Source organism: Scyliorhinus canicula, chromosome 6 (assembly GCF_902713615.1).
Source record: "Scyliorhinus canicula chromosome 6, sScyCan1.1, whole genome shotgun sequence".
NCBI classification, from domain to species: Eukaryota; Metazoa; Chordata; class Chondrichthyes; order Carcharhiniformes; family Scyliorhinidae; genus Scyliorhinus; species Scyliorhinus canicula.
The window spans coordinates 44,589,471-44,601,640 of NC_052151.1; positions in this window are offsets into that span (position 1 = coordinate 44,589,471).

A 12,170-nucleotide genomic window follows, 5' to 3' on the forward strand; every position below is an offset into this window, starting at 1 on the left:
CATTTCCCTTTATGATCTGCACACATAAATAAAGTAGTTTTGTTTTGGTTGGCCACATGTGTGTATTGTTAGCTGCCCGATGAATTGATCACAACCATTGCCAGAATAAATAATTTCCAAACCAATATTACTGAGGAAACTTACATTGCATTCCTGTTTGTTCAAGATGAAGTGCACATTTTCCTCCACAGGAACAATTCCCACTTCTGTAAATCCAGATAATTTATCTCCAGAGTAACAGGTTGAGTGTGCATATGCATATACCAATAGGGTCGCAGGTGTTGGAAGGTGGGGAAGCAGCGGTGGGGCAGTCCTAACACATGAATACAGGTAGACTGGTAGAACAAAGAACAAAGGACAATGCAGCACAGGCCCCTTGGCCCTCCAAGCCTGTACTGGTCATGATACTACCCTTGGCCAAAACCCTCAGCACTTCCTAGTGCCGTATCCCTCTATACCCATCCTATCCATGTACTTGTCGGGAAGCCTTTTGAACGCTGTTGATGTATCTGCTTCCACAACCTCCCCTGGCAACGTGTTCCAGGCACTCACCACCCTCTGTGTAAAACACCTGCCTCATACAGCGCCTCTAAACTTTGCCCAATGGACCTTAAACCTATGCCCCCTGGTGACTAACCCCTCCACCCTGGGAAAGAGTGCCTGCCCATCCACTCTATCCATGCCCCCATAATCTTGTAGACCTCTATCAGGTCGCCCCTCAACCTCTGTTGTCCGAATGAAAACAGTCCAAGTCTATTCAGCGTCTCCACATAGCTGGCACCCTCCAGACCAGGCAACATCCTGGTAAACCTCTCCTGTACCCTCTCCAAAGGCTCCACATCCTTCTGGTAGTGTGGTGACCAGAATTGTGCGCAATTCTCCAAGTGCGGCCTTACCAAGGTTCTATACAACTGTAGCATGACTTGCCAGTTTTTATACTCAATGCCCCGTCCAATGAAGGCAAGCAATCCATATGCTTTCTTGACTATCTTGTCCACTTGTGTTGCCACTTTCAAAGATCTGTGGACTTTTACACCCAGATCCCTCTGACTTTCTATATACCTAAGAGTTTTGCCATTTACTGTATATTTCTCCTCTGTGAGACCTACCAAAATGCATGACTCACATTTGTCCAGATTAAACTCCATTTACCATTTCTCTGCTCTAGTCTCCAACCTATCTATGTTCTGCTGTATCTTCTGACAATATTCAACACTATCTGCCACTCCACCAACCTTGGTGTAATCTGCGAATTTACTAATCAGACCGGCCACATTTCCTCAAAATCATTTATGTACACCACAAATTAGGCCCCAGCGCCGATCCCTGTGGAACACCTCTTGTCACAACTTTCCATTCAGAAAAACACCTTCTACTGCTACTCTCTGCCATCTGTGACCTAGCCAGTTCTGTATCCCTCTTGCCATTTCACCTCTGATCCCGTGTGAGTTCACTTTTTGTACGAGTCTGCCATGAGGCACCTTGTCAAAGGCTTTACTGAAGTCCATGTAAGCAACATCCACCACCCTCCCCTCATTAATCATCTTTGTCTGCACAATGTTCAGCAGCATTCGCGTCTCCTCAGACACTGAAGCAGTCCACGTGCCAATACAGCAAGACCTGGACAATGTCCAAACGTGAGCTGGCAAGTGACAAGTAACATTCGTGTCACACAAGTGCCAATGACCATTTCCAATAAGAGAGAATTAAACCATCACCCCTTGACAATCAATGGCATTACCATTGCTGAATCTCCCACGACCAACATCCTGGGGTTTACCATTGACCAGAAACTGAACTACACTGACTCCCCAAAGCCAGTCCAAGCCACAAGTCAGAAGTGAGTTGGTATACTCCCCACTTGCCTGGATGAGTGCAGCTCCAACAACATTCAAGAAACCTGAAAGGGCTGCATGTGGCACAGTGGTTAGCACTGCTGCCTACGGCTCTAAGGACCCGGGTTCGAATCCTGGCCCTGGGTCACTGTCCGTGTGGAGTTTGCACATTCTCCTGATGTCTGCGTGGGTTTTATCCCCACAACCCAAAGATGTGCTGATTAGGTGGATTGGCCAAGCTAAATTGCCCCTTAATTGTAAAAAACAAAAATTGGGATTTCTAAATTTATAAAAAGAAAGGAACTTGACACCATCCAGGACAAAGCAGCCCATTTGGGGCAGCAAGGTAGCATTGTGGATAGCACAATTGCTTCACAGCTCCAGGGTCTCAGGTTCGATTCCGGCTTGGTTCGATTCCGGTTTGTGCGGAGTCTGCACATCCTCCCCGTGTGTGCGTGGGTTTCCTCCGGGTGCTCCGGTTTCCCCCCACAGTCCAAAGATGTGCAGGTTAGGTGGATTAGCCATGATAAATTGCCCTTAGTGTCCAAAATTGCCCTTAGTGTTGGGTGGGGTTACTGGGTTATGGGGATAGGGTGGAGTTGTTGACCTTTGGTAGGGTGCTCTTTCCAAGAGCCGGTGCAGACTCGATGGGCTGAATGGCCTCCTTCTGCACTGTAAATTCTATGATTTGACTGGCATCCCTTCCATTCAATCCCTCCACCACCGATACACAGTAGAATCAGTGAGTAGCATCTAAAGAAGCACTGCAGGAACTTGCCAAGGATCCTGAGGCAGCACCTTCCAAACCCACGACCACCACTACCATCTAGAAGGACAAGGATATTCATGGAAACCCTACCACCTGGAAGTTCCCCTCCAAGTCACTCACCATCCTGATTTGGAAATATATCACCGTTCCTTCACTGTCACTGGTCAAAATCCTGGAACTGCCTCCTTAATAGCTCAGTGGGTGTACCTGCACCACATGAGTTCAAGCAGGCATCACCAGCATCATCCCAAGGGCAATTAGGGATGGGTAACAAATACTGGCCGACCAGTGAAGCCCACATCTCATAAAAATTAATTAAGAGAAAACAGAATGGCAGCTCAGAACTTTTGCTGTTTGTCTTCCATAGTCAACTCAGATTCATATTTCCTTTAATCACTGCTTTTTCTGTGGCGATCAGAGTTTTGGGATTCATAGAATTTACATTTACAGTGCAGAAGGAGGCCATTCGGCCCATCGAGTCTTAAATTCAAACTGAATTTAAAAAAGAAAAAAGCAAGCAAAACAGCCATGATTAAGGATGCCCCTATCCTGGATTCAACCTAAAGAGAATCAGAAGTCTGTTTGTAATGCAAGAATTTCTAGATAATAGACACCATTATCGTGATGTCACATATTGCCGTATCACCATCCTTTTTTTTCTTTTTTTTAAAATTTAGAGTACCCAATTATTTTTTCCAATTAAGGGGCAATTTAGTGTGGCCAATCCACCTAACCTGCACATCTTTTGGGTTGTGGGGGCGAAACCCACGCAGACACGGGAAGAATGTGCAAACTCCACACGGACAGTGACCCAGGGCCGGGATTCGAACCCGGGTCCTCAGCGCCATAGGCAACAATGCTAACCACTGTGCCACCGTGCTGCCCCCCGTATCACCATCCTTGATGAACTTCTCAACAACCTGGGTCAAGTCAGGCAACACCTTGATCAATCGATGAGCCGAACTTGGGCTTGAACTGACTAGGGTCTAACTCCCTTTGTCTCTCTCTCCCTAAATGTCCTTGCTTTGCTCGGTTGCTCTCTGACTTTAAAAGTCTTCCGAAAATCTATTTATTTCACCACACATTTAGTCACCTCACCTGAATTTCCCACATACTGCTCTACTAAAGATGCTAAACGAATACTTATTTTTGTTGTTGTTGTTCCTGTTGTTGGCAAGGAAATAGATTGTTATGGGAAGGTGTAACGTGACTCAAGTATTAATTACCAAATGGTGGGAAGTGGTGCATTACAGAGTGTTGCGACATGATTCGAATGCACATTCAAACTGTTGGCATCCGCATCGAGAATTAAGAGTTTCTCTAATTGCCCAGCTGAACCCCACAGACCAAGAATGTTCATGTATTATTTCTTCTAAATCCTTTCCAAGGACACCTACTGGAGATGCATAGTGAACAGCAGAGAACATGGCCGTAGGTGCTGATTGCTGCAGTTGAAGTGTGATGGTGAGGTACCCAAGGCTGACCAATGTCTCTGAATGTGTCCCCAACAAATAGCCAAATTTCCGGGACATTAGGCAAACGGATGAAATTCATTAAGGGTAAAACGTCAATTCAAAGTACATTATTATGGATGCTGTGGGCAGCACGGTAGCACAAGTGGATAGCACTGTGGCTTCATAGCGCCAGGGTCCCACGTTCGATTCCCCGCTGGGTCATTGTCTGTGTGGAGCCTGCACGTTCTCCCCGTGTCTGCGTGGGTTTCCTCCGGGTGCTCCAGTTTCCTCCCACAGTCCAAAGACGTGCAGGTTAGGTGGATTGGCCGTGATAAATTGCCCTCAGAGACCAACAAGGTTAGGAGGGGATATTGGGTTATGGGGATAGAGTGGATGTGAGGGCTTAAGTGGGTCGGTGCAGACTCAATGGGCCGAATAGCCTCCTTCTGCGCTGTATGTTCTAAGTATGAATGCGTTTAAAACAAAAGAATTGGATTGAAATAATGCCTTCTCACTTCTCTTGGAAATGACTGAAATTTCTTTCATTATGAAATGTTAAATGAATAATGGGACAAATGATATATGAAGAATGAAGCAAACGTTTCTGTTGCTGTGCCTGGGCGTGTTGGATCACTTGGGCACAGCAACTATTTGGGAACGCAGCCAATTAGTGTAAATGGATGGTAATTTGAAACAGCTTCCTATATAGTAATCTCCTTGCATGATTCTCTTTCCAGCACCAACCTTATGTGATTCAAAACATCCAGGAACATGCTTTGTAGAATGAAAGTAAATCTTGATACTTGCTGCCAATGATACATTAAATAGTTCATGAAACATGGAATTCATGACATGCCCTTTCAAATAGTCACATAATGTAGCTTTGATAGTTCCATCTAATCCGCAAATTCTGATTTGGCAAAATAAGTTCATCATCTTTCACAAGTGATAGAAGAGCTTTGAGACTCTGGGAAAAAAATCTCTCCATCCAAGACTGGAACAATAACCAGGGATTGAGAAATTGCAGGTGCTTCCCTGGCCTCTGAGAAATCATTCCTCAATTGTTGCACCAGGATGTGAGCCTCTGCTGCAGACTTATATATTTTTATCAAAGGGAGATGTGTAGCTGGCACCATTTTATCTGACGTATGGATTCTGTGGTCTATCAGGCCGATCCACGTTTGCCTTGTTCCCATTGTGTTGCTTTGGCATTGTTTTTGCTTTATTCATTCACTTTCAGTAACGCACAAGTCAACTGGGCTTACTGAGCAGGATGAGGCACTCCTGAACACGTACTACATTAATCAACATCATTCAGGAAAACATTGAAAAGCATGTCGCACAGGAAAAGTAGAACAATAAATACCATACAATGGATGGTAACAACAGCTGTCAGTTCCCAACATAACCATGCAATGCAGCCTGTTGGTGTACCGGTTGAATCGCTTGAAAGCTTGTTGATACCTGTCAGCCTTTTGTCTTTGGTGAAGCTATCGGAGAAGGTGCAAAACACTGTCTAAGCAAAGACAAAGAGACAGACAGGATAAAATGAATGAACAGCAAAAGACATTAAGCTGCTCTTATGTACCATCTTCTAGCCTGCTACAAGGGGAATTGTTCATTGCCTTGAGAGCTGGTAACTCCCAGGGTTCTATGTTGTTGGTTGCGAATCAGTGCAAGATAAAACAAAAGGAAGTTTGACGGGGGGGAAACAAGCAAAGTGAAGAATTGTAATCAAGAAACAAATAGGATGCATTGGCACAGTGGTTAACACTGCTGCCTTACAGTGCCAGGGACCCGGGTTAAATTCTGGCCTTGGGTGACCCTCTGTGTGGAGTTTGCACGTTCTTCCCCTGTCTATGTGGGTTTCCTCCGGGTGCTTTGGTTTCCTCCCACAGTCTAAAGATGTGCAGGTTAGGTGGATTGGCCATGATAAATTGTCCCTTAGTGTCCAGGCATAATCAGGTTAGGTTGCAGGGATAGGGTAGAGTGGGTGGGGGAGAGGACCTTAGGTCGAGTGCTCTTTTGGAGGGTTGATGCAGACTCGATGGGCTGAAAAGCTGCCTTCTACACTGCAGGAATTCTAGAATTTGATGAATTGTAATTTTGAAAAACAGTGAACATGGTTACTAAACGGTGGGAAATTATAACTTAGCATTCGGTTTGAGTCCTCCCTCTAATGCAATAACTGTTAGAAACTCTTTAGATTGTTGGAACATTGGGTACTTTTAAGATCAGCAATAACTAACTGTCGTGTTAGGTACACTGGTCTAACACTGGCTGCAACTGGATGCAGCTTAGATCAGAAAGACACTCCAGACCTTGAAGTTAGTTCAATCAGGTTTGTTGAACTAATAGCACAGTTAGCACAGTTCTCTGTGAGTTTGACTCTCTGCTAACTTAAGTGTGGTTACTCTGTCTGACTGAACCAGACTAGCTCTCAGCCACGTGGTGGAGGTGTGAGATGTAACAACACCCTTGACTGACTCTCTAGATGTTCATCAGTGGAAAGAGGCGGAGTGTGAGTGCCTCGTGTCTTTTATAGTCAGATCCCACCCCTGAATGTCCTGCCTGCTTATTGGTCATGTCCTGTTCTATGTGTCCATTAGCTGCTTGTCTGTATATCATTATGTGCGTGTCTGCATATCATGGCACTAACCAAATTGCGACACAAAAATATAGTTAATGAGGATTGAGGTGTTCAAGAAGGCGGCTCACCAACACATTCTCAAAGGCAATTAGGGATGGGCAATAAATGCTGCCAGTGATGCCCAGAGTGAATGAATATTAAAAATAAAGAATAAAAATAACACACAATAACACAAAATAAATTTAACACAGAGAGGAAGAGAATTATTTTTCTCTCAGAGGGTCATGAATCTTTGGAACTTTGCCAGAAAAGGCAGTGGTATAAGAGACAAAGGCAGAGCTCGACAGACTTTTGATAAGCAAGAGGGTGAAAGGTTATTGGGAATGGCTGGGAACGTGGGAGTTGAGGTTACAAGTAGATCAGCCATGATCTTATTGAATGCTGGAGCAGGCTTGAGGGCCTGAGTGGTCTACTCCTGCTCTTAATTCATATGCTTGTATGCAAATAAAAGTGACTGAATACTGCGCCAAATTTTAATAATCAAAAACAAATTTGTTATACATTTTAAAATGTGGGCAGCACGGTAGCATAGTGGTTAGCACAGTTGCTTCACAGCTCCAGGGTCCCAGGTTCAATTCCCGGCTGGATCACTGTCTGTGTGGAGTCTGCATGTTCGCCCCATGTCTGCGTGGGTTTCCTCCGGGCGCTCCAGCTTCCTCCCACAGTCCAAAGATGTGCGAGTTAGGTGGATTGGCCATGCTAAAATGCCCTCAGTGTCCAAAGAATATGAAGTGGGGGTTACTGGGTTACGGGGCTAGGGTAGATACGTGGGCTTAGGTAGGGTGCTCTTTGTAAGGGCCGGTGTAGACTCAATGGGCCAAATAGCCTCCTTCTGCACTGTAAATTCTATGATTCTACGATAACAAACACATCCTGGGCGGGATTCTCCGAGCCTCCGTGCCAAAATCGCGATCGGCGCGGGGGCGGAGAATGGGCAGCGATACCAAAATCCGGCATCACGCCGCTCCTGCGATTCTCCGGTCTCCGGAGAATCGGTGTGAATCGTGCTCGCACGGTCTACGCAGCATGGTTAGGGGTCACTGACAGAGGCCCCCACAGCGATTCTCCAAGTGTAACTGGCTGAGTTCCCGATGGCGTGGTTCTCTCATGGTCCCACCCATCGGGAACTCGGCGTGGCGGCTGTGGACTCAGTCCATGGCCGCCCTATTGAGGGGGGGGGGTGGTGCCTCATGGACGGCCAGGCTATCGATCGGGGGCCACCGATCGGCGGGCGCATGATCTCGGGGTGGGGGCTATCTTTTTAGTGCCGGTCCGCGGTGTGGGTCCACCATGTTGCGCAGGGCAGCCGGATCAGGCCACCGCCCAGCGCGTGCGTGAAACCCTAACCGGAAGTGCAGGGCCCCAAATCGGCAGCCGGAGCTACGAGGACTACTCGGGGCCCTGCTACCCCCCTCCAGATAGGAGAATCACTCTGAACTTTCTTCAGGAAAGTCCAGAGTGATTCGTCCCCGTTTCATGCTGGAGTGGGGACATAGCCCCATTATTGGAGGCTCCCTCCCCCTCAGTCCCATTGTGACCCTGCACCTGTTTTTCAAAATTCATTTACGGATGCGGGTTTCACTGGCTCGGCCAGCATTGATGGCCAAATAAAACTGCCCTTGAGAAGGTGGTGTTGGTGAGCCAACTTCTTGTACCGCTGCAGTTCATGTGGTACACCCACGGTGTTGTCAGGGAGGGAATTCCAGGGTTTTTACCCACAACAGTGAAGGAACGGCGATATGTTTTCAAGTCGAGGTGGTGAGTGACTTGGAGGGGAAATTCCTTGGTGATATTCCCATGTGGCTCCAATGTGGTGTTCCCATGTGACTCCCCAACCAGGAGAAACATCTTACCTGCATTTACCTTGTCATTTACCTACGCAAAGAGTGGTGAGGCCGTGGAATGCCCTACCTGCAACAGTAGTGAACAGTAGTGAACTCGCCAACATTGAGGGCATTTAAAAATTTATTGGATAAGCATATGGATGATAAGGGCATAGTGTAGGTTAGATGGCCTTTAGTTTTTTTCCATGTCGGTGCAACATCGAGGGCCGAAGGGCCTGTACTGCGCTGTATCGTTCTATGTTCTATGTTCTAATCCCATTAAGTATTTTGTAGATTTCAATGAGATCACCTCTCAGTCTTCAAAACACTAAAGAATACAGGCCTAGTTTGCCAATCTTCACTGGACAGTCCTGCCATTGCGGTCTGGTAAACCTGTGTTGTACTGCCTCTTTGGCAATAATATCCTTCCCGCGGTAAGGAGATCAAAGCTACACACAGTACACCCGGTGTGGTCTAACCAAGGTTCTATACATTTGAAGCATGACTTTGCTACTCCTGCACTCAAAACCTTGCAATAAAGGCTAACTACCATTCGCGGCACTGTGGCCCAGTTCGATTCCCAGCTGGGGTCACTGTCTGTGTAGTGTCTGCATGGTTCTCCCTGTATCTGCGTAAGATTGCTCTGGGACTCCCACAAGTCCCGAAAGACATGCAGGTTCGGTGAATTGGACATTCTGAATTCTTCCTCTGTGCACCCAAAAAGGTGTCGGAGTGTGGCGGTTGGGGGCTTTTCACAGTAATTTCATTGTAATGTTAATGTAAGCCTACTTGTGACACTAATAAAGATGATCATTATTATTAAATGATCTGGAGGAAAATATGGGTGGTCTAATTAGTAAGCTTGCGGATAACACGAAGAGTGGCGGAGTTGCTGATAGTGCCGAGGATTGTCAGAGGATACAACAGGATATAGATAGATTGGAGACTGGGGGACAGAAATGGCAGATGGAGTTTAATCCATCAAATGTGAGGTTATGTATTTTGGAGGCTCAAATTAGGTATGAATTATACTGTAAATGGCAGAACCCTTAGAAATATTAACATACAGAGGGATCTGGGTGTGCAGGTCCACAGTTTCCTAAAAGTGGCAACATAGGTGGCCAAGGTGATTAAGAAGGCATATGGCATGCTTGCCTTCATCAGCCGGGGCATTGAGTACAGGAGTAGGGAAATCATATTGCAGCTATATAAAACCTTGGTTAGGCCGTATTTGGAGTATTGCGTACAGTTCTGGTCACCACATTATCAGAAGGAGGTGGCAGCTTCGGAGAGAGGGCAAAGAAGGTTCAGCAAGATGTTGCCTGGTCTCAAGGGTGTTGGCTTTGAGGAGAGGTTGAATAAACTAGGATTATTTTCATTGGAAAGATGCAGGCTGAGGGGAGACCTGATAGAGGTTTACAAAATTATGAGAGGTATAGACAGGGTGGATAGTCAGAGGCTTTTCCCAAGGGTGGAATTGTCAATTACAAGGGGGCACAGGTTCAAGATGAGAGGGGGAATGTTTAAGGGAGATGTGCAGTGTACGTTTTTCAAGCAAATGGTGAGTGCCTGGAACGCACTGCCAGAGGATGTGGTGGAAGCAGGCACATTAGCAATATTTAAGAGGCACCAGGATGGGGAGGAAAGAGAGGGATACAGACCGAGTAAGAGTAGAAGGTTTTTTTTTTAGTTAGAGCATTATGATCAGCACAGGCTTGGAGGGCCGAATGGCCTGTTCCTTTCTGTACATTTTTTGTTCTTTGCTTTCCTTTGTTGAATGTCAATGAACAGGTTATTGCTGAGTAAGTGCTGCTTTATAGCACTGTACATGACCCCTTCACTTTACTGATGATTGGGAGTAGTCCAATGGAGCAGTATTTGGCCGGGTTGGATTGATTCTGTTTCTTGGGTACAGAACATACTTGGGCAATTTTCCACATTGCCGGGTGTACTGGAATGGCTTGGCTTGAATGCAACAAGTTCTGGAGTACAAGTCTTCAGTATTATTGCTGGAGTATTGTCAGGGCTCAAAGCCTTTGCAATATCCAGTGCCTTCAGCCATGTCTCAAAATCAAAGGGAGTGAGTCGAATTGGCTGAAGACTGATGCTGGGGACCTCTGGAGGTGGATCACTCACATTGTATTTCTGGTTTAATATTGTTGCAAATGTTTCAGCCTTATCTTTTGCACTGTTTTTATTTTTATAAATTTAGAGTACCCAATTTATTTTCCAATTTATGGGCAATTTAGCGTGGCCAATCCACCTATCCTGCACATCTTTGGGTTGTGGGGGTGAAACCCACGCAGACACGGGGGGGAAAATGCAAACTCCACACAGACAGTGACCCAGGGCCGGGATTCGAACCTGGGCCCTCAGCGCCGTAGGCAGAAATGCTAACCACTGTGCCACCGTGCTGCCCCTTTCTTTTGCACTGTTGTTCTGGGCTCCTCCATCATTGAGGGTGGGGATATTTGCGGAGCCTCCTCCTCCAGTGAGTTGTTTAATTGTCCACCACCATCCATGGTTGGCTGTGGCAGCACTGTGGAGTTTAGATCTCATTCATTGGTTGTAGGATGGTTTATCTCTGTCTATTACTTGCTGATTATGTTGTTTGGCACACAAGTAGTCCTGTGTTGTAGCTTCACCAAATTGACATGTCATTTTTCGGTCTGCCTGGTTCTGCTCTCCTGCACACTTCACTGAAGCGGGTTGATCCCTTGGCTTGGTGGTAATTGTCGAGTGGAGGATATGCCAGACCTTGAGGTTACACGGCGAAGGGAGAAAAACATTGGATAACACCGATGTTTAGGAAAATTATCTGTATTGTGTTATAATGGGTTTTTTTGAGCTGCCGTTGTGTCTTCATATAATTTTTGAAGTGGTAAGCCACATCCCCTCATTTTAGCATTGGGAATTGCAGGCTTCTGGCATTCTGATTGGAAACAGCAGCAAGACAAAATGTAAATGGAGAGAACCACACACACAGTTTTCATCCATCTGCTTGTCTGATGATTGTCTAACATAATTTGAAGTCGTATAGCTGAAGCATTTATTCAAATTAACTCTCCTGAAATAAAGTTTTTCCACTTCCTGCGTGTTATGAAATTGTGACATTTCATATGATGGATAATACTTGCATCCTATCTTCTGGCCTTGGCTTCCCTGGTAGCCCGGAGACGGATCCTATTAGCTTGGAGGGACTCAAAGCCCATGATGCACGATCAATTGCGCAGACGAGAGTCGAATACAACTGAGGCTTTATTGCTCTAAGATGTGTGGCCTCCCACAGCAGCTGGCGAAATGGCTGCTGCACGGAGGACACACATATTTATACTCCGCCTACTGGGCGGAGTCAGCAGGCAGGGACTACCGCCGTACCTGTCGTACAGGTCCTACTATATATCACCTAATATAGGTGCAACAGTGGTTTACCACAGCCCCCGAAGTCGGAGACCTGGCAAACTGACATGGCTGGCTTTCTCTGTTTGGAGAAAATCAAGTTTGCCTTGTGAGGGTCACTGTTAGGGTTCGCCCGAAGGTGGCAACCGTTCGTCAACTTATTTGAGGAAGATTAACCGTCAGCAGAAGGGGGGGGGGGGGGGGGGGGGGGGGGGGGGGGGGGGAGTTGGGGGTTGGCTT